Source organism: Loxodonta africana, unplaced genomic scaffold, assembly GCF_030014295.1.
Source record: "Loxodonta africana isolate mLoxAfr1 unplaced genomic scaffold, mLoxAfr1.hap2 scaffold_399, whole genome shotgun sequence".
Classification (NCBI taxonomy): domain Eukaryota; kingdom Metazoa; phylum Chordata; class Mammalia; order Proboscidea; family Elephantidae; genus Loxodonta; species Loxodonta africana.
The window spans coordinates 17,845-41,664 of NW_026975112.1; the positions used below are offsets into that span (position 1 = coordinate 17,845).

At 41.3% G+C, this 23,820-nt stretch overlaps 1 pseudogene; it reads left to right on the forward strand.

Moving 5' to 3' along the window:
- The first annotated feature begins 3,231 nt into the window (after positions 1–3,231).
- On the forward strand, positions 3,232–10,908 carry LOC100672213 (lysophosphatidylcholine acyltransferase 1-like; annotated as a pseudogene).
- The last annotated feature ends 12,912 nt before the right edge of the window (positions 10,909–23,820 follow it).

Below are 23,820 nucleotides of genomic sequence, written 5' to 3' on the forward strand. Positions count from 1 at the left end.
TCTACTTCTGAATGTGTTAGTTTAGGTAGGTAGTATTGTTCCAAGAATTTATCCATTTCTTCTAGGTTTTCAAATTTGTTAGAGTACAATTTTATGTAGTAATCTGATATGATTCTTTTGATTTCATTTGGTTCTGTTGTGATGTGGTCCTTGTCGTTTCTTATTCGGGTTATTTGTTTCCTTTCCTGTTTTTCTTTAGTCAGTCTAGCCAATGGTTTATCAATTTTGTTAATTTTTTCAAAGAACCAGCTTTTGGCTTTGTTAATTCTTTGAATTGTTTTTCTGTCCTCTAATTCATTTAGTTCAGCTCTAATTTTTATTATTTGTTTTCTTCTGGTGGCTGATGGGTTCTTTTGTTGCTCACTTTCTATTTGTTCAAGTTGTAGGGACAGTTCTCTGCTTTGGGCTCTTTCTTCTTTTTGTATGTGTGCATTTATCGATATAAATTGGCCTTTGAGCACTGCTTTTGCTGTGTCCCAGAGGTTTTGATAGGAAGTATTTTCAGTCTCGTTGCTTTCTAAGAATTTCCTTATTCCCTCCTTGATGTCTTCTATAACCCAGTCTTTTTTCAGGAGGGTATTGTTCATTTTCCAAGTATTTGATTTCTTTTCCCTAGTTTTTCTGTTATTGATTTCTAGTTTCATTGCCTTGTGGTCTGAGAAGATGCTTTGTAATATTTCAATGTTTTGGATTCTGGAAAGATTTGTTTTATGACCTAATATGTGGTCTATTCTAGAGACTGTTCCATGTGCGCTAGAAAAAAAAGTATATTTTGCAGCAGTTGGGTGGAGAGTTCTGTATAAGTCAATGAGGTCAAGTTGGTTGATTGTTGTAAGTAGGTCTTCCGTGTCTCTATTGACCTTCTTACTGGATGTCCTGTCCTTCTCCGAAAGTGGTGTGTTGAAGTCTCCTACTATGTATGTGGAGGTGTCTATCTCACTTTTCAATTCTGTTAAAATTTGATTTATGTATTTTGCAGCCCTGTCATTAGGTGTGTAAATATTTAATATGGTTATGTCTTCCTGATCAATTGTCCCTTTTATCATTATATAGTGTCCTTCTTTATCCTTTGTGGCGGATTTAAGTCTAAAGTCTATTTTGTCAGAAATTAATATTGCTACTCCTCTTCTTTTTTGCTTATTGTTTGCTTTATATATTTTTTTCCATCCTTTGAGTTTTAGTTTGTTTGTGTCTCTAAGTCTAAGGTTTGTCTCTTGTAGACAGCATATAGATGGATCGTGTTTTTTTATCCAGTCCGTGACTCTCTGTCTCTTTATTGGTGCATTTAGTCCGTTTACATTCAGCGTAATAAGTAAGTTTTTAGTGCTGTCATTTTGATGCCTTTTCATGTGTGTTGTTGGCCATTTCATTTTTCCACATGCTTTTTTGTTCTAAGACGTTTTTCTTAGTAGCTCGTGAATTCCTCATTTTCATAATGTTTAACTTTGTGTTTATTGAGTCGTTACGTTTTTCTTGGCTTTTTTCTTGAGTTATGGAATTGATATTCCTTTTTGTGGTTACCTTTTTATTTACCCCTATTTTTCTAAGTAAAAACCTAACTTGTATCCTTCTATATCGCCTTGTATCACTCTCCATCTGGCAGTTCAATGCCTCCTATATTTAGTCCCTCTTTTTGATTATTGTGATCGTTTATCTATTGATTTCCATGATTTCCTGTTGTGTGCATTATTTTGTTTATTTATTTATTTTTTAGAATTAGTCTTAATTTGTTTGTTTTTGTGCTTTCCCTATTTGAGTTGCGTTGATATCAGGACGTTCTGTTTTGTGACCTTGTATTGTGCTGGTACCTGATATTATTGGTCATCCAGCCAAACAATCTCCTTTAGCATTTCTTGCAGCCTTGGTTTAGTTTTTGCAAATTCTCTAAACTTGTGTTTATCTGTAAATATCTTAATTTCGCCTTCATATTTCAGAGAGAGTTTTGCTGGATATATGATCCTTGGTTGGCAGTTTTTCTCGTTCAGTGCTCTGTATACGTCGTCTCATTCCCTTCTTGCCTGCATGGTTTCTGCTAAGTAGTCTGAACTTATTCTTATTGATTCTCCTTTGAAGGAAACCTTTCTTTTCTCCCTGGCTGCTTTTAAAATTTTCTGTTTGTCTTTGGTTTTGGCAAGTTTGATGATAATATGTCTTGGTGTTTTTCTTTTTGGATCAATCTTAAATGGGATTCGATGAGCATCTTGGATAGATATCCTTTCGTCTTTCATGATGTCAGGGAAGTTTTGTGTCAGGATTTCTTCAACTATTTTCTCTGTGTTTTCTGTCCCCCCTCTCTGTTCTGGGACTCCAATCACTCGCAAGTTATCTTTCTTGATAGAGTCCCACATGATTGTTAGGGTTTCTTCATTTTTTTAAATTCTTTTATCTGATTTTTTTTTCAGCTATGTTGGTGTTGTTTCCCTGGTCCTCCAGAAGTCCCAGTCTACATTCTAATTGCTCGAGTCTGCTCCTCTCACTTTCTATTGCGTTGTCAAATTCTGTAATTTTATTGTTAATCTTTTGGATTTCTACATGCTGTCTCTCTATGGATTCTTGCAACTTGTTAATTTTTCCACTATGTTCTTGAATAATCTTTTTGAGTTCTTCAACAGTTTTATCAGTGTGTTCCTTGGCTTTTTCTGCATTTATCCTAATTTCATTTGTGATATCTTTAAGCATTCTGTAAATTAGTTTTTTATATTCTATATCTGATAATTCCAGGATTGTATCTTCATTTGGGAAAGATTTTGATTCTTTTGTTTGGGGGGTTGGAGAAGCTGTCATGGTCTGTTTCTTTATGTGGTTTGATATGGACTGCTGTCTCCGAGCCATCACTGGGAAACTAGATTTTCCAGGTAGTCGGCTAAAAGAAAATGCTGTCAGATCCCTATCTGAATTCTACCTCTGGCTCCGGCTATTCGGATGTTAATGGGGCTGCCTGGGGAGGGTGGGGGAGGGATCAGAGAGCTAGGAGTGTAGCACCACAGAATATAGAGCTGAACACCGCGTTCACGCCCCGCCCCCGTTCGCCAAAATCCGGGTGGGACGGGTCCCCTGCTAGGACGCTGCTTTCCTTGCTCGGAGACCAGTCACTTCCTCCCGGGGACTTCTCCCTCCGGTGCGCGGCACCACTCACGTGTACTGGGTGGGCGTTTCCCGCACGAACGGGTGGGCCCGCCCCCAGGGTCTATTCAGGCGATTATAATTGGGCTCTGCGGTCACGCCCTGCCCATGCGCGCGCCCAAATCCCAGCGGGACGACTTGCGGGTTAGGACGCTGCTTTCCCCGTTCCGGAACCTGTCACTTCCTCCCGGGGACTTCTCCTTCCGGTGCGCCACACTTCTCGCACAAACTGGGTGGGCGTCACCTGCAGGGCCAGGTGGGCCCGCCCCCTGGGTCAATTCCGGGGCATAAAAATGGACCCCGCCCTCACGCCCCACCCGCGCGCGAGCCCAAATCCCAGCAGGACGGCACCCCGTCTGGGACGTTGGTTTCCCCACGCTGGGAGCAATCACTTCCTCCCGGGGACTTCTCCTTCCGGTGCCCCACACCTCTCGCGCGAACTGGGTGGGCGTCACTCGCACGACCAGGTGGGCCCGCCCCCTGGGTCAATTCAGGGTAATAAAAATGGACCCTGGGCTCATGCCCCGCCCACGCGCGTGCCCAGATCCCAGCGGAATGGCTCCCCGTCTGGGATGCTGCCTTCCCTGCCTTGAGACCAGTCACCTCCGGGGATTTCTCCCTCCGGTGTGCCGCGCCACACGCGTGGACTGGGTGTGCGTCCTCCCGTACAAACGTGTGGGCCCCGCCCCGGGGTCACTTTAGGGATATATAGTTGACCCCCCCCCGGCTCGCGCCCCGTCCACCTCTCGCCTAACTCCCGGCGGGACAGCACCCCAGCTGGGATGCTATTCTCCCCACTCCCAGATCAGTCACTGCCTTCCGGGTGCTTCTCCCTCCGGCTGCGCCTCTACGCCGCCCGCACCAACCAGCTAGACTTCCTCCTGGGATGGGTTTGGGGGGGAAGGGGTGGGCCCCCTTTCTGTGCCGTATGCCCCCCTGGGCTCTGCCCCAGATCGGGCTCCGAAGGTCACCTGCCTGGTACGCTGGCTCCTGGATCTGAAAACGGTCGCTGTCTGCCCGTATTTGTTCGTTTTCTGACTCTAAGTCTGCGCTTGTTGTTCAGAGTTCGTAGGTTGTTATGTATGTGATCGATTCCCTTGTTTTTCCGAGTCTTTGTTGCAAGAGGGATCCACGGTAGCGTCCACCTAGTCCGCCATCTTGGCCCTGCCCCCCAGATAGTCATTTTAAAAATAATTTAAAAACTCTCAGTTTGTGCCTGACTCAAGGATCCCCGGATTTTGGAGAATTATCCATTTGTGATGATTCATTAACTGCAAAGTGACTCAGAAGGGCCAATCAGTCCATCCCATTTCCTTATATTCAAACCTGGGCAGGCATGTTGTGTGCCCCATCTAGATGTGTCTTTTTGTGTGGAGAATCAGCTTACTCAAGGAAAAACTCTGATAAGTCACTCTATATTTGGGCATTGTCATGTTTACATGGTTGGAATATATGCTAGGCCCACGTACCTTAAAGATGCTAGGAGTTACCATGAGTATTCATTCATACAATGACACCTTGCTATGGAACAGTAACTTGAAATTAATATCCATAAAGAAGATAGAACTTGTTCTCTCAGATAATCCCATCATTTATTACCCAAGATGGGGAGATCCTTCTTATGTGCTGTTGTGCCCTGGCTTGGTATTATGCAATAGAACATCCCATTAGCAATTTATCTGCCACTATGGCTAAAATTGTCGATGATGTGGCCAATGGAATGGCCGCCCAACAAAAACTTTAGAATCCTTGGCAAAAGTAGTATTGGACCATGGGATAGTTCTAGATTTCCTCTTAGCCCAGCAAGGAGAGTTTTGCTCCATTGCTAACATCTATTGTTGCTCTTGGATTAACTGGAGATGTTGAAGAGGATATTGCTAAGATTCATCCAATGGCTGTTTGGGTACAGTCTATACCCCTTATAACTTTACCATACTTTTTTTGTATCTTCAGTTGGCTACTTAATAGTGCAGGTTCTTGGTCACGGTCTCTGTTGCAAACTGGGTTAATTATTTTAACAATAATCTTTATTATTGGAATTCTAAAATGTGTTATGCGATGTGCATCTACAACAGGAACTGATAACCCTGCTTCATCTCATGCTCAGAGAATTATGTATATCAACACTGCATTCAAGATCATGCTCAAAGAATTATGCATATCAACACTGCATTCAGGAACCCAAAATTAGAGAAGCCTCATGACTTACGTTAGCCATTTGAAAGTAAGCCAGGTTGTTCCTCCAATGTGGCCATACCCTATCCACTCCCCATACCGAAATCACTGAAGACAGCTGCTCAGCCATAGCATGATGGACGTACTGGAGCTGCCCAGCAACCAAGATACCGATGGTCCCTGATTATGGGGGAAAAGGGGCTTAATGTGAAAAACTAGAAAGGCATGAATTATGAAGGTTGAGCCACCACCTGGGAGTAGCATATTGACAAACTCATGCAGAAGACATTATGCCCATAACTGTGAACAAAGGATGTTCTTCAGAACCCTTGATCAAAGGAACAGAATGATGTGGGATATAAAATCAAAAGAGGCATCTGATGTAAAGTAAAATGGGTGAACTAATGCTAAAGCTCAGTATAATCTTTCACACAGATTCAAACCCTGTTGCTTAGGAACCAACCCTGTCATTAAGGAAACTCTATTCTTTGTGGTCAGGCTAAGAATGTGGATATTACATGTCCTGGTGTCTGTAACCAAACCTTATTGAAAGTTTTTGTGTTAGATCACTCCAGAAAATCTTATGTTCTGAGCAAGGTAATGTTTAGCAATTTGTTCCCGACAGTATCTGTTACGCCATCATCATGTCATCATTTTGTGATGGTTATGAGACCTTCTCCACAAACACATACCTTGCAATTTTGTCCTTTAGCCAATTAGTGTATTCTTTAGCTATATTAATGTAACCACTAATGTTAAAAATCATGTTTTGCTTTCTCCCACCTTTGATTGATTTCAGTCACTGTAAACCAATCAGAATATTGTGTTTTGTAGTTCCTCCTATGGCATATAACTACGTGTGATTTGCACTCTCTCCCTTGGATCCATGAGCTTCGGACTCTGAGGTTTTCACAGTCTCCATTTGAATGACATATTGGCTTCAATAAATGTCTTTGATTTTACTCTAACAGAGTTGGAGAATCTTCTCTCTACGACAAGCATAATTTGGGGAAACTACTTGGAGAATTGGCAAATGCACCATCAAAAACTAATGGACAAAGAGACAAAAGGTTTAAATAAAATCAGTAAGCTTAATATCAGCATTTACATAAAATCAGTAGTAGACAACTATCCACATCACTCCCTCAAGACAGTAAGTCTAGCCATTTTACAGGTGAATTTTACCAAACTTACAAAAGAAAACATCTTTCTTTTATTTAACAAAGTAAATAGGTAGCGAAAAACATAGGACCCAGAGACCAGGTGTGTAGTACAAAGACTTGATGCAGCAGGTGCTGTTCAGACACCTTGCGTTTTAACCCAAAACAGTTGCTGTCAGGCTGATTCTGACTCATGGAGACCCCACATGTGTCAGAGTAGAACCGTACTCCATAAGGTTTTAAATGTTTGATTTTTTTAGAACTAGACCCAAAAGCCTTTCTTCTGAGGCACCTCTGGGTAGACTTGGATCTCCAGCCTTTCAGTTAGCAGCCAAGCACGTTAACCGTTTGTCTCAACCTTCTGACATATTCAACTTTTTGATAAGTGCAGTCAATTAAGCAACAGGACCATTCAGAGCCACTTCATTTATTCAAAAAGTCTTCCACATGACTGCTTCAAGGGTATCTTGGCTGGTGATGGCTCTTCTGTGGTTCAAATCCATGCAAAATGCATATAGTATGCTTCTGTAAGAAAATATACAATAATTGTATGTGTAGTATGATATAAACCCTGGGAGGAAAAAAAGCAGACAAACATCTATGAAGAATAAGAAAGACTGGAAGAAAATATACCACAATGTTAGGTAAAGTTAAGTTTGAATGACAGAAATGTGAGTCATTTCTTCTCTTTTGGATTTTTCTTTAGTGAGAAATAATTTAGTAGTTTCCAAATATATTGATGCTTCTTATTAAACTTAAAAACTTTTAATGGTTCTATTACTTCATTGAAACAAACAGAAAACAACTCGCAAAATAGCAAAAGAAAACCTAACCGTATCAATGAGAACATTAAAATTGAATGGACTAAACACGCCAGTCCAAAGGCAGAGATTATGTGACTGGATAAAACAGCAAGATCCAACAATGGGTCTTGCTGCTTACAAGAGGAACACCTTAGATTCAAAGAAACAAGTAGGTTGAAAACAAAGAATAGAAAAAGATATAGTATGTAAACAGTAACCATAAGAGAGCTGGAATGGCTATATTAATATCACATTAAATAGACTTTAAAACAAATATTACTATGGACCTTTTTGATAGTCAATACATCTAGAATATATAACAATTATAAATGTCCTTGAACAACAGACCCCCAAAATGCATGAAGCAGATACCAGAAGGATTAAAAGAGGAAATAGACAATTTATCAATAATAGTTAGGACTTTCAATACCCCACTCTCAGTCATTGATGGAATAACTACAGAAGACTTTAACACTACTCATCAACTTGACATAACTGATATTTATAAAATGCCCAGGGACAGCAGAACACATGCTCTTTTCAAGTATACATGGAACATTTTCCAGGGTAGGCCTTATACAGGAGCCAAAAACAAGTCTCAATAAAATTAAAAAGACTGAAATTACACAAAGTGTGTTCTCTGATTCTCTGACCACAATGGAATTAAATTAGAAATCCACAACAGAAAGAAATATGAGAAAACACCAAATACTTGAAAATTAACACACTTCAAAATAATCCATGAATCAAAGAAGAAAACAGAAGAGACATTAAAAATAATTTGGACTTAATGAAAACAAAAACACAACATATCAAAACATATGGGGTGTATCTTAAGCATTGCTTGTTAAGAAATGTGTAACTTTAAATTCCTATGACAGAAAGAAGAGAACTCTCAAAAAACCTAAGCTTCCACCTTAGGAAACTACAAAACAATAAGCAAGCTAAACAGAAAGCAAGCAAGAGGGATGAAATAATACTGTAGCTGAAAGAAAAACCCAGAGAAAATCAAATAAACCAAGATTTGGCTTTTTGAAAAGATCAACAAAATTGACAAACCTTTATCCTTTGGCTAGACTGACCAAGAAGACAAAAGAGAAGACACCGATTACCAAAATCAGGAACGAAAGAGGGGCACCACTACCAACCCTACAGAAATGAGAAGAATTGTAAGGGGTCTGCCCGCCCTCCCCCTCGGTCCGCTCCGGCTCTTCTCACGGTGGTGGCTCTGCGGCTGGGGAGACCTGCCACAGGCCGCTCTGTCTCAGCCGCCAACTCCTCCAGCGCAGGTGCAGGTGAAGCGGTGGCTGTCACCCCGGGGGTAGAACCCCTTCATGCACGAGCTGCGCTTCAGCACTCTGCAGAAGGCCCAGATCGCCATCATGACGCTGACCCTCTTCCCCATCCGACTCCTGTTTGCCGCCTTCATGATGCTGTTCGCCTGGTCCTTCGCTTTTGTACCTTCACTGGGATTTGCTGAGAGAGAACCAGAAGAGCCGCTGGCTTGTGGCAGAAGGTCGTGGACTTCCCGCTCAAGGCAGTCATGCAGACCACGTGATTTGCCAGCGGCTTCCACCCAGTGGCCCAGAAGGGGTGACAGGCCCTACCGACTGAGGTGGCCATCCTGACCCTTGGCACCACACCCCTCGTACTTCCACGCTGTTCCTGTGACCATGACCATGTCGTCCATCGTGATGAAGGCAGAGAGCAGGGGTATCCCCATATGGGGAATTCTGATCAAGTACATCCGGCCAGTGTGTTCGGATCAGACCAGGACTTGTGCAGGAAAACAGTGGAAGAGATAAAGAGAGGGGCTTAGTCCAATGGGAAGTTATGACAATGATTTTTCCAGAAGGTACTTGTACCAATGGGACCTGTCAAACTACCTTCAAGACTGGTGTGTTTATCCTTGGTGTTCCTGTCCAGCCTGTGGTTTTAGGATACCCAAATAAGCTGGACACGATCATGTGGACGTGGCAAGGACCTGGAGTGTTGGAAATGCTGTGGCTCGCCCTGTGTCAGTTTCACAGTTAGATGGAAATTGAGTTTCTCCCAGTTTACCACCCTTCCAAGGCGAAGAGGAGCCCGGTGCTATACGCCAGCAACATGAGGCGCGTCACGGCAGAGACCCTGGGCGTCTCCATCATGGATTTCACGTTTGAGGATTGTTAGCTGGCCCCAGCGGAAGGACAGTCCGTCTCCCCTCCGACACTTGCCTTCTAGAATTTGCTAGGCTTGTGAGAGGCCTGGGGCTAAAGCTAGAAAAACTTGAAACAGATAAAAAGCACAAAGGTGAAGAAGGGCGAGAAGACTGACTTGTGGAGTTCACGGAGTACTTGGAGGTACCCCTTTCCGACACGCTGGACTGCATGTTCTCACTGACGAGAGCGGAGGTGGCAAGATGGACCTGCGGGAATACGTGATCGCCTTGTCCGTGGTCTGCAGAGCGTCTGAGACTCTGGACACCATCCAGCTGCCATTCAAGATGTATGCATGGCATAAGGACGGCTGCATAAATGAGGAAGACCTGTCCTGCATTCTGAAGACGGCCTTGGGCGTGGCAGAGCTGCTTCTGATAGACCTCTTCAGCGGTGTGGATGAAGATGAGAAGAATCTCTTTTGCTGACAGGTTTGCACACATGTACCCAGACTTTGCAGAAGAATATCTGTATCCTGACCAGGCACGGTTTGAAACCTGCGCTTAGACTCTTGTCAGCGCCAACCCCGAACAGCCTCTGTACTGACTTCAGCCCGGAAAGCACTGACCGGGGGAGGAAGCCTGTCCATAGGAAACTGGACTAGGACAGAAGGTTCTGGAGTGAGGAACCTCCCCGGCTGTGTCACTATGCCCTACCAGGGGCTGTGGCTCCCCATTTGCGCATGAGGATATCTGGTGTTCTCTCTCCCCACAGGGCCTACACATGTTGTCTCCAGACTGAGGTTTTAGAAGACGTAGGATGTGTAAGGGGCCGTGGTGACAGGATGGGTAAGCACTGGGCTTCTAGCCAAAATGTCAGTCCTTGGAACCTACTAGCAACTCTGTGGGAGAAAGATGTGAGTCTGCTTACTTAAAGATTTACAGCCTTGGAAATCCTATGGGGCAGTTCTACCCTGTCCTGCTTTTTTTTGATTGTTGTTTGCTTGATATATTTTTTTCCATCCTTTGAGTTTTTAGTTTGTGTTTCTAAGTCTAAGGTGTGTCTCTTGTAGGTAGCATATGGACAGATCTTGTTTTTTAATCCATTCTGCCACTCTCTGTCTCTTCATTGGTGCATTTAGTCCATTTATATTCAGAGTTATTGTGGATGGGTATGAATTTAGTGCTATCATTTTGATGTCTTTTTTTGGTGTGTTGTTGACAGTTTCTTTTTCCCACTTAATTTTATGTGCTGAGTAGATTATCTTTATATGTTGTCCTTTCCTCATATTTGTTGTTGTCAATTTTGTTTCTGCTGAGTCTCTGTTTTTCCCTTGTATTTTATTTTGATGTGTAGGATAGTTTCTCTCCTTTGTGGTTACCTTGTTTACCTCTATTTTTCTAAATTTAAACCAAACTTTTATTCTTTGTATCACCATATCTTCCTCTCCATATGGAAGGTATATGATTACATTTCTTAGTCCCTCTTTAGTATTTTAACATTGTCTTCTTTTACATAATAATATTGCTATTACCCTGTTTTGAGCTTTTTTTTTTTTTTGAATAATCTGGCTTTGTTTTCTTGGATTACCCCGTCTGGGGTTGACTTCTGATTGCTCTGCCCAGTGTTCTAGTCTTGAGTTGATACCTGATATTACTGATTTTCCAACCAAAGAACTCCCTTCAGTATTTCTTGTAGTTTTGGTTTGGTTTTTTAAAAATCCCTAAACTTGTGTTTATCTGGAAATGTCACAATTTCACCTTCATATTAAAGAGACAGTTTTGCTGGATGTATGATTCTTGGGTGGGAATTCTTTTCCTTCAATTTTTAAAATATGTCATCCCATTGTCTTCTTGCCTGCATGGTTTTTGCCGAGTAGTCCGAGCTTATTCTTATTGGCTTTCCTTTGTAGGTGACTTTTCATTTATCCCTCGCTGCTCTTATAATTCTTTATCTTTGGTTTTGGCAACTTTGATTATAATATGTCTTGGTGACTTTCTTTTAAGATCTACCTTATGTGGAGTTCGATGAGCATCTTGGATAGATATGTTCTCATCTTTCACGATATCGGGGAAATTTTCTGCCAAGAAATCTTCAACAGTTCTCTCTGTATTTTCTGTTATCCCTCCCTGTTCTGGTACTCCAATCACTCATGGGTTATTTCTCTTGATAAGAGTCCCACATGATTCTCAAGGTTTCTTCATTTTTTTAAATTCTTTTATCTGATTTGTCTTCAAATACATTAGTGCCAAGTGATTTATCTTCAAGTTCAAAAATTCTAGCTTCTACTTGCTCAATTCTGCTCCTCTGACTTTCTATTGAGTTGTCTACTTATGTAATTTTATTGTTAATCTTCTGAATTTCTGATTGCTGTCTGCCTATGGATTTTTCCAGCTTGTTAGACTTTTCATTATGGTCCTGAATAATCTTTCTAGTTTCTTTAGCTGCTTTATCTGTGTGTTCCCTGGCTTGTTCTGGGGGTTGCCTCATTGCCTTCCTGATGTCTTCAAGGGTTCTGTATATTAAACTTTTGTATTCTGGCTCTGGTAATTCCAGGAATGCACTTTCATCTAGAAGATCCCTGGATCTTTGTTTTGAGAGTTTTATGAGGTGATCATGGTCTGTTTCTTTATGTGACTTGATATTGACTGTTTTCTCCGAGCCATCTATAAGTTATCATATTAATTAATGCTTGCTTACTGTGTCATAGCTTCTTGCTTTGTTTTGTTTTGATATACCCCTATGAGTTGCTTGAGTGAGCTAGCTTGATTATTTTCACCTTTGGAGCTCTGACGTCCTGTCCCCAGATGGCTAGAGCTGCTATCCGGTATATCAGTCTAGGAGTCCATTCAGTTTTCTTGTATGAATTCAGCTCAGGTGTCGAGGTAGCTGATCATCAAGTGTGTGGTACAGGCTCTGTCCTACAGTCTTAGAGGGGCAGGGGATATTGGCGTATATACCGGTATCTGATTGCAGCAGGGGGTCACACTCTGAACAAAGCAGAGGACTGAGAACCAACCCCCGAGTGTCTCTGAGGAAAGCACGTCCCTGTTCCCTAGAGCCTTCAGGTAGGTGGGTTTTGCAGATGGACCATGGGCATCCAATGTTTTTGTTTGTAAGGACTGGGAGGTACCAGTAATCTTTAGACCCCTGTCGTGGGTGGCTTCGTGACCTGAGTGGAGCTACTGTCCTTAGGTCCCTGATGTGGGTAGGTGAGGACCTTGTTTAATAGGCAAAGCGATGTCGAACATCAAACACTCACCTCTCCACCACACAGCTGAAACAGTTGGATTCTGCCAAAAAGGGCCTATTCCCCCCAAAATAGGCCCACACAGGTCCATGCAGGAGGGAGGGGTGCTGAAAGCCCATGGATGGTTTATGCCTGGACAGGTGCCGCTTCTGTCCTGAGCTCCCCCAGTTAGTGGAGCTAGCAAATTATCTTTTCCCCCAGTTGCAAATTTTTTCCTTCCCCAAGGCCAGGAGGATGGCTCTAGGTGCTCAACGGGGCCTATCTCAGGCCCAGGGAATTCAGCTGCTGAAGTCAGCTTGGGGCTGGGGTGGCGCGGTAAATTATACACAAGTACTTAGCTTCTGCCGAGAGCGCTGTTCTTTTCAGGTTCCGGAGGTGTGAGTAGGCTGTGTGGCTGGCTGTTTCTCCCTGAGGGAACTGCGGCTGAATGTTAGTACCAGTCCACTGCCACCACCGCTCCGGGAATGGTGCCTGAGTGCTCCCCACAATTCAGGTCTGGTAACTCCTCTCCGCTTCTGAACGGTCTCTTCCTCCCCCTGCCCCTCAGTTCATTGTCTAAGCTTGCCTTTGAAGCTCAGGGCTCCCAGCTTGTCACAAATATACTCGTTTCACTTATTTTTTGGGGTCTTTGTTGTAAAGAGGGCTCGATGGAAGCGTTTGTCTATTCCACCATCTTGGCTCTGCCTCCCGTTGTTAGCGTTTTGAGTATTTTTTTTATCTTGATTTCCCTGTCTGGGTGACTTCTTATTGCTCTGCCCAGTGTTCTAGTTTTGGGTCAATACCTGATATTACTGATTTTCTAACTAAAGAACTCCCTTTAGTATTTCTTTTAGTGTTGGTTTGGTTTTTACAAATTCCCTAAACTTCTGTTTATCTGGAAATGTCCTAATTTCACCTTCATATTTGAGATATGGTGTTGCTGGATATATAATTTTTGGCTGGCAATTTTTTTCCTTCAATTTTTTATATAAGTGATCCCATTGCCTTCTTCCCTCCATGGTTTCTGCCAAGTAGTCCGAGCTCATTGTTACTGACTCTCCTTTGTAGGTGACTTTTCGTTCATCCCTAACTGCTCTTAAAATTCTCTCTTTATTTTGGTTTTGGTTTTGGCTGTTAAAATTATGTCTTGATCTTTCTTTTGAGATCTACATTATGTGGAGTTCGATGAGCATCTTGGATAGATATCGTCTCATCTTTCACGATATCAGGGAAGTTTTCTGCCAACAAATCTTCAACAATTCTCTCTGTATTTTCTGTTATCCCTCCCTGTTCTGGTACTCCAATCACTTGTGGGTTATTTCTCTTGATAGAGTCCCACATGATTCATAGGATTTCTTCATTTTTTTAATTCTTTTATCTGATTTGTCTTCAAATATATTGGTGCCAAGTGCTATATCTTCTGTCTCACCAATTCTGCCTTCCACTTGCTCAATTCTGGTCCTCTGACTTTCTATTGAGTTGTCTACTTCTGTAATTTTGTTGTTAATCTTTTGAATTTTGGACTGAAGTCTCTCTATGGATCCTTGCAGCTTATTAAATTTTTCATTATGTTCTTGAATAACCTTTTTTAATTTCTTCATCTGCTTTATCTGTGTCTTCCTTGGCTTTTCTGCATATTGCCTGATCTTCTTCCTGATCTCGTTCCTGTTGTCTTGAAGCATTCTGTATATTAATCTTTTGTATTCTGCATCCAGTAATTCCAGGAAGGCACGTTCATCCAGAATATCAGTTGATTCTTTGTTTTGAGAGCTTGTTGAAGTGATCATCATCTGCTTCTTTATGTGGTTTGATATTGACTGTTGTCTTTGTGCCCTCTGTAAGTATTGTATTAGTTCATTTTATGTTTGCTTACTATATCCTAGCTTCTTGCTTTGTTTTGTTTTGATATATCCATATAGGTTGTGTGAGTGAGCTAGCTTGATTATTTCCTCCGTTGAAGGTCTAACGTCATGTCACCAGATGGCTAGAGCTGTTACCAGGTATATAAGCCCAGGAGTCCATTCACTTTTCCTGTATGAATTCAGCTCAGGTGTCCAGGTAGTTGGTCATCAAGTGTGTAGTACAGGCTCTGTCCTACAGTCTTAGAGGGGCAGGGGTGATTGGTGTAGGCACCAGTATCTTGTTGCAGTAGGGGGTCATGTTCTGAACAATGCAGGGGGCTGACATCCATCCCCTGAGTGTCTGTGAGGAAAGAGCATCCCTGTTCCCTTGAGCACATAGTGGGATGGGTCCTGCAGATGGACCTTGGGCACCCAATCCTTTTGGTTTTAAGGACTGGGAGGTACCAGTTATCCTTCGACTTCTGTTGCGGTTGGCTGGGTGACCTGAGTGGAGCCACCAGTCCTTAGGTCCCTGATGTGGGTAGGTGAGGACCCTGCTTATTAGAGAAAGCAATGTCAACCTCAAACGCCCACTTCTCCACCGCACAGCTGAAACAGTTGCAGTTTGCCAACAAGGTCCTATTCTCCTGAAATAGGCCACACATGTCCATGGAGGGGAAAAGGTATTCAAAATCCATGGATCATTTATGCCTGGACAGGAGCTGCTTCTGTCCTGAGCTCCACAGGTTAGTGGAGCTGGCAGATTATCTTTTCCTTAACTGTGAATTTATTCCTTCTCCAAGGCCAGGAGAATGGGTCAAGACACACAACAGGACCTATCTCAGGCCCAGGGAAATCGGCAGCCACTGAAACTGGCTTGCAGGCTGGGGGTGCGGTAAAATATATGCAAGTACTTAGCTTTTGCAAGAGCGCCGCTCTTCTCTGGTTCTGGAGGTGTCAGTAGGCTGTGCAGCTGGCTGTTTCTCCCTGAGGGTACTGCGGCCAGACACTACCATCAGCCCACTGCAGCTTGAGGGTTCCTAACGATTCAGGTCCAGCAACCCCTGTCCACTTCTGGACCATCTCTCCCTCCCCTGCCACTCAGTCCATTTTCTAGCTTTGCCTTTGGTGGTGAGGGCTTTTAGCTTGTCATAAATGCAATCGTTTCACTTGGTTTTTTGGGGGGTCTTTGTTGTGAGAGGGTTCGCTGGAAGCACCTGACTACTCTGACATCTTGGCCCCCACTCCAAGAATATCTTTCTCAAATGGCTGATCATCATCATACCTTCACCAAGGTTGAAGCCTTATCTAGTAAAACCAGGAAGGCCAGTAACACAATTATTATTTAATACTGTTCAAAATTTTGGCCAATTCAATTGAAAAGGAGAAGAAATCAATAATCTTAGTTAGAAACAGAGAAAAAGTATGTCAATATTGTCAAGAAATAATATAAAATTATTACTATTGACAGGTGCGATAAACTATATGACAAACCACAAGGCTATATTATAAAAAAAAATCTCAAATTTGCCATGTACTTCCTTCTTGCCAAGCCATCTTCTCAGTGCTTCACACGTTATTATCTCATTTAATCCTCACAAGAACCCTGTTGTTGTTAGGTGCCATTGAGGCAGTTCTAATTCATAGCGACCCTGTGCACAACAGAACAAAAGACTGCCAGGTTCTGCACCATCCTCACAATCGTTGCTATGCTTGAGCCCATTGTTTCAGGCATTGTGTCAATCCATCTCTTTGAGGGTCTTCCTGTTTTTTGCTGATCCTCTACTTTACCAAGCATAATGTCCTTCTCCAGGGACTGATTCCTCCTGATAACATGTCCAAGTTATGTGAGACCCAGTCTTGCCATCCTTGCTTCCAAGGAGCATTCTGGTTGTACTTCATCCAAGACAGATTTGTTCATTCTTTTGGCAGTTCATGGTATATTCAATATTCTTCACCAACACCACAATTCAAAGGCATCGATTCTTCTTCAGGCTTCATTATTCATTGTCCAGATTTTTTGTGCATATGAGGCAATTGAACACACCATGGCTTGGGTCAGGTGCACCTTAGTCCTCAAAGTGATGTCTTGCCTTTTTGACACTTTAAAGAGATCTTTTGCAGCAGTTTTACCCAATGCAATTCATCTTTTGGTTTTTTGACTGTTGCTCCCATAGGTGTTGATGAAATCCTTGACAACCTCAATCTTTTCTCCATTTACAGTGATGTTCCTTGTTGGTCAAGTTGAGAGGATTTTTGTTTCCTTTATGTTGAGGTGTAATCCATACTGAGGCTAGTGGTCTTTGATCTTCATCAATAAGTGCTTCAAGTCGTCTTCACTTTCAACAAGCAAGGTTGTGTCATCTGCATAATGCAGGTTGTTAATGAGTCTTCCTCCGATCATGATGCCCTGTCCTTCTTCATATAGTCCATCTTCTCGGATTATTTGCTTAGCATACAGATTGAATAGGTATGGTGAAAGGATACAACCCTGATGCACACCTTTCCTGACTTTAAACCATGCAATATCCCCTTGTTCTGTTTGAATGACTGCCTCCTGATCCATGTACAGATTCCTCATGAGCACAATTAAGTGTTCTGGAATACCTACTCTCTGCAATGTTATCCATAATTTGTTTTGTTCCACACAGTTGAATGCCTTAGCACAATCAATAAAACATACGTAAACATCCTTCTGGTATTCTCTGCTTTCAGCCAGGATCCATCTGACATCAGCAATGATATCCCTGGTTCCATGTCCTCTTCTAAATCTGTCTTGAATTTCTGGTGGTTCCCTATTGATATAACGCTGCAGCCACTTTAGCATTCAAAATGATCTTCAACAAATTTTTCTTGCATGTGGTATTAATGATATTGTTTGACAATTTGTGCATTTGGTTGGATCACCTTTCTTGGGAATAGGCATAAATATGGATCTCTTCTAGTCGGCTGCCAGGTAGCTGTCTTCCAAATTTCTTGGCATAGACAAGTGAGCACTTACAGCGTTGCATCTGTTTGTTGAAACATCTCAATTGGTACTCCGTCAATTCCTGGGGCCTTGTTTTTTGCCAGTGCCTTCAGTGAGCTTGGACTTCTTCCTTCAGTACCGTTGGTTCCTGATCATATGTTACCTCCTGAAATGGTTGAACATCGACCAGTTCTTTTTGGTATAGTGTCTCTGTATATTCCTTTCATCATCTTTTGGTGCATCCTGTGACGTTTAATATTTTCCCCATAGAATCCTTCAGTATTACAACTCGAGGCTTGAATTTTTTTGTCAGTTCTTTCAGCTTGAGAAATGCTGAGCATGTTCTTCCCTTTTGGTTTTCTATCTCCACATCTTTGCACATATTGTTATAATACTTTACTTTGTCTTTGCGAGCCGCCCTTTGAAATCTTCTGTTCAGCTCTTTTACTTCATCATTTTTTATCCTTTTGCTGTAGCTACTCGATGTTCAAGAGCAAGTTCAGAGTCTCTTCCAACATCCATTTAGGTCTTTTCTTTCTCTCCTGCCTTGTCAATGACCTCTTGCTTTCTTAATGTATGATGTCGTTGATGTCATTCTACATCTTGTCTGGCCTTTGGTTATTAGTGTTCATTGAACCAAATCTGTTCTTGAGATGGTCTCTAAATTCAGATGGAATATACCGAAGGTTGTACTTTGGCTCTCATGGACTTGTTCTAATTTTCTTCAATTTCAACTTGAACTTCCATGTGAATAATTGATGGTCTGATCTGCAGTTAGTCCTGGCCTTGTTCTGACTGATGATATTGAGCTTTTCCATCATCTCTTTGCACAGACATAGTCAGTTTATTCCTGTGTATTCCATCTGGCAAGGTCCATGTGTATAGTCAACATTTATGTTGGTGAAAAAAGGCATTTGCAATGAAGAAGTCATTGGTCTTGCAATATTCAATCATGGGACCTCTGGCATGATTTTATTACCAAGGCCATATTTTCCAACTACTGATCCTTCTTCTGTTTCCAGCTTTCACATTCCAGCCACCAGTAGTTATCAGTGCATCCTGTTTGCATGTTCGATCAATTTCAGACTGAAGAAGTTGGTGAAAAATCTTAAATTTCTTCATCTTTGGCCTTAGTGGTTGGTTCGGATTTTAATAATAGTCATATTAACTGGTCTCCCTTTTAGGTGTGTGGATATTATCCTATCCCTGACAGTGTTGTGCTTCAGGATAGATCTTGAAATGTTCTTTTTGACATCGAATGCAATGTCATCCCTCTTCAAGTTGTCTTTCCCAGGGTAGTAGACCAAATGACCAATACCAGTCCATTTCACCTCACTAATGCCTAGGATATTGATCTTTATGCATTCCATTTCATTTTTGACTGTTTCAAATTTGCTTAAGACTGCTTATTGAATAATCCATCCTTTTCCTACTGATTTGAATTGTTCCCCTGCCACAAACCAAGTTCCCGTGTATAACTTGGGTCCAGTTCTAGACTTCCTATTCTATTCAATTAGTGTGTATATTCCTATACCAGTCCCATATTGCAATGTCTGAATATCTTTACATATTTTCAAAGGCAGTTGACTAAGTGATTCCAAAGCTATTTGGGTGAGTAAACAAATGAGAATAGCAAAAAGACATAAGACAAACAAAGCTAGTGGGTGAATTGTGCAATAAAATGTCCCAAATGAGAAGGCTGTGATACTAGCGAAGGGATAAAAAGACAGATCAATGAACAGAATAACAAGTCTGTATCTTCACCTATTTATATAAACATAGCATATTATAGGAAACCCTGGTGGCATGACGGTTAGGAGGTATAGCTGCTAACCAAAAGGTCGGCAGTTTGAATCCACTAAGCACTCCTTGGAAACTCTATGGCACAATTCTACCCCGTCCTATGGGGTCGCTTTGAGTCAGAATCGACTCGACCGCAAAGTGCTTGTTTTTTTTGTTTGTTTGTTTGCTTTAGGGTATTATAAAGGTAAGTCTTAAATAGGGAAAGTGTGAATTATTAAAATAAAAGGATAGTCTTAGGATAATTAGTTGATATTTTAGGAAAAAATAAATCTCTACTTCACATATTGTTAATAATAAATAGTGGATTAAAGACAAATTAAAAAATTAAACAATAAGAATAATAGAAGAAAACATAGATGAATATTTTTATAATTTGAGACAAAGCAGAAAAACCATAATAGAAAATATTCATATATTTAACTCCATAAATGGAAATTCGTTTATGGCAAATGATAACAACAAGACAAAATAAAAACGCAAATGCCAAACTGGAGGGGGAGGGGTTGCTGTATATAATAGACAAAACCGTAATATTCTAGAAGTGTAAAGAGCTCTTTCAAGTCAACAAAGAGATAAAGGAGCCAATATAAAAGAGCATGAACAAGCACTTTTCAAAAAAAGAAATACAAATCACCAACAAAGATATGAAATGACCTTCAACCTCCCTGATAATTAAAGAATGCATATCTAACAATCTTTTTCACTTGCTAAGTTTGGCAAAGGTTTTAAAAACAATGATAAGAATAATATTACGGTGTATTGCTGTAGATGTGAAAAAGAGGGACTTTTATATATTTTTGATGAGAAGGTAAACAGTGAACCATTTTTGGTGCGCAAGTTGCCAACTAACTGACTAAATAAATGAATAAACCTAAAGTCGGATCCAGTAATGCTGCATGCAGAAACTTAAACTCTACTGTAATGCTAGCACAGCACACAAGGATGTAAGCCCCAGCTCTTTAATTGCAGTCTCACCTGTTATCTATAGAGATAATCACACAATAGGCTGACTCCAGGGCATTTATATCATCCAGCCCTAAAAACCACAAAGTGTGCAACACCAATACAGTCCATTTAGATTAGCTTGGTCCAAGCTCAGTCGGGTCCTTTCCCTACATCTTCAATTGTTCAAAAATCTTTAATGTCTCATATCATTTATTATACAGTCATACATATATGTACCCTTAGACACATATGGAAACCCTGGTGGCCTAGGGGTTAAGAGCTACGGCTGCTAACCAAAAGGTTGGCAGTTCGAATTCACCAGGTGCTCTTTGGAAACTGTATGGGGCAGTTCTATTCTGTACTATAAAGTCGCTATGAGTCAGAATCGACTTGACAGCAATGCTTTTGGTTTGGTTTTTCATTAGACACATACACACACTCATGCCTACGGATACATGAAAAAAATCCAAAAGGATATATATCAAAAAATTTTGTGACAAGACTACTCTCTTCTATCATTACTGCTCTGACTCAGCCAGGTAAGAGAAAAAAACAAGAATCAGGAAGAAGCTATTGTGTATGGTGCCCGTCAGCGTTAAGTGAATGGAAAAGAGCTTTAACTCAAGGTCCTCCACAAGGCCTTGTTCCTTTAGCATGGTAAGATCAAAGTGCTGCTGGGGTTGGCTTATACTGGCTCTCAAGAGCATATTATTAACTTTTCAGGAATTTCGTGAGTCTGTTGATAAACACCAGTTACCAGTTGCCAGCCAGGTTGGCTCCAACTCATGGTGACCCCATGTGTGTCAGAGCAGAACTGTGCTCCACAGGGTTTTCAGTCGCTGACATTTTGGAAGTAGATTGCCAGGCCTTTCTTGAGAGGCACCTCTGGGTAGACTGGTACTTCTAACCTTTTGGTTAGCAGTTGAGTTTGTTAACAGTTTGCACTACCTAGGGACTCCTTGGTAAACAAACGTTATTAAAAAATCACATACGTAAACTTATAATTTAATAAATTATATTAAAAGCAAAGGTTAATCAGCCCTCAAAATGCATCGCTTCCAGTTATGATTTACTGCATTTTACTGTTACGTCTGCTCTTGAGATTACTTCCATCTATTGCATCTTGGTGATGGATATGGGCTGTATTGCTGTGCTGCTGTGCATCTCTCCCCAGTTCTGTGATCATGACATCACGTTGGTAGCTTGAAATTTGCCGTGGTGGGAGTATTTACACCATGAAAATTAGCAGGCACCACAAATCAATACCTTTTTTTCTTTACACGGAGCTGGTTGTTATACATTTAACAGCACACCACTGGGTCAGTCACTCTAATAGGAACAATGTGTACATTTTCTGTATTCTCTGTGGTGAACTGTGTATTATCAATGGGGGCTTTTTGTTTTACATGTATTTTAACAAAAGGGGAAAAATGCCAATGAGACCTCCCTACCTAGAAGCAGAATAAGTGGGTTAGTGGGTGAGAAAGAAAACATGTTCCACAATCACAGTACATGAGGTTAAAAGGGTTTCTCTGGGACCAAGGGTGGCTGCATATGTTGAGGACACAGGATGCGGAATTCGTGGGTTTAACAAGATTGAAAATCGTGGCAGCTCCAGAAACTGACACGCAATTGCACTTCACTGGCACTAAAAAAAATATTTCAAGTCTAATACTCTCGCCAGTAAAATGAATTGTGTAGTGGCTATATGCTAGGCATTGCTTTGCTTGTCCTGTACTTCAACTTAAGGTCTGAAAAAAACTCCAGCTGTGAAAGGAACATATTCTAAACTGTCTGACACTCAACTAGTACATTCTCACGCCTGGAGAAGCTCATGTCACCTCATCATGTGGTTCTCCATCTGTACAATAAATGACCAACCTGGGGGAAAAAGGAGCTTCCCTGTGGCAATATACTTAAAAGAGTTACCAAATTTAATGTGTCATTTTTCTTTTATAAATAAATAATGTTCCAAACTTGCTAACCTTTTCCATGATGAAAACGACGTCAGTAATGCACCTAAAGGATATTTGAAAAAATACATTTGTCTTTTCAGGGCAAAGGTTATGTTCTAACAAAATGAAAGAGAGAGAGAGTGTAACAGCTTTTCAAAATAAACTCATGCAGTCCCGAGGCAAGATGAGAAGGCAGAAAGGGAGAGGAGCTGGTTGATGGACGAGGGAAATCTGGGGTGGAAACGGTGAGTGTGCTGTCGTTATAGAGAGAGCAACTAGGGCCACATAACAACATGTTTATAAATTTTTGTATGAGCAACTAGAGCTGTAAACTTTCGCTTACAACACAATAAAAAAAATTAAACTCGTACTTTGGAGAGAGTATACTGACAATGGGTAGTGTAAGTGTCTCTAGTGTTAGGTGATTTTGAGGCAGAATATTATGTAAGTGGGCCACCTATTAACATCATTTCTATGCTTTAAAAGCTTGGAAACAGGGTATTCGTTCCTCCTAAAAAACTAAAATAAGGTAATTTGTTAACAATATGAAAATGTAGAACCTTCCAATTATTTTGCAACAATAACTGATGGACATGAGGAAAAATGGAAATTGTTAGCTGAATTTCAACAAGGAGCTTTGCATACCTGGTGGATAAGGCTGAAAAATGAGTATCACAACTTGTTAGGCAAAGTCCATAAAGCACTTTTTCCATTTGGTATCTGTGCATGTTGCTCAAGTTCTTTTTCAAGTACTGGAATAATCTGAATTTAGAACTAAACCAATATTGTCAAAAAATTGAGCGTATTTACCTTTGCTAAAACACACACACAGATATACATATAAAACCAAAACAAAACGAAACCGTTGCTGACAAGTCAATTCTGACTCACAACAAACTTGTAGTACAGAGTAGAACTGCCCCATAGGGTTTTCAAAGAGCGCCTGGTGGATTCAAACTGCTGACCTTTTGGCTAGCAGCCAAACTCTTAATTACTACACCACCAAGGTTTCCATATATACATATATATATATATATACATATACATGAACAACAACAAACAAAAACCAAACCGGTTGCCGTCAAGTTGATTCCAACTTACAGTGACCCTAGAGGACAGAGTAGAACTGCCCCATAGGGTTTCCCAGGAGAACCTAGTGGATTCAGACTTACGACCCTGACCTTTGGGTTAGCAACTGAATTCTTAACCGCTACGCCACCAGGGTTTATATACATATATATATATTATATACACACACACACACATATATTTTTTAGTGAGAACAAAAGTGTGCTGTGTCCTGATAAGTAAAAATATTTCTTTTATTTATTTGTTTTTATTGTGCTCTAGATGAAGGTTTACAGAACAAATTAGTTTCTCATTAAACAATTAATACACATATTATTTTGTGACATTGGTTGCCAGCCCGGCGACATGTCAGCACTCTCCCCTTTTTGACCTTGGGTTCCCCATTTCCATGTGTCCAGCTTTCCTGTGCCCTCTTGCCTTCTCCATCTTGCCCCTGGGCTGGTGGGCCTGTTTAGTCTGGTATACACGGTTGAGCTACCTGCATTATTGTTTGTTTTATGGGCCTGTCTAATCTTTGGCTGAAGGGGGAACCTCAGGAGTGACTTCAGTATTGAATTAGAAGAGTGTCCGGGGTCCATACTCTTGTGGTTT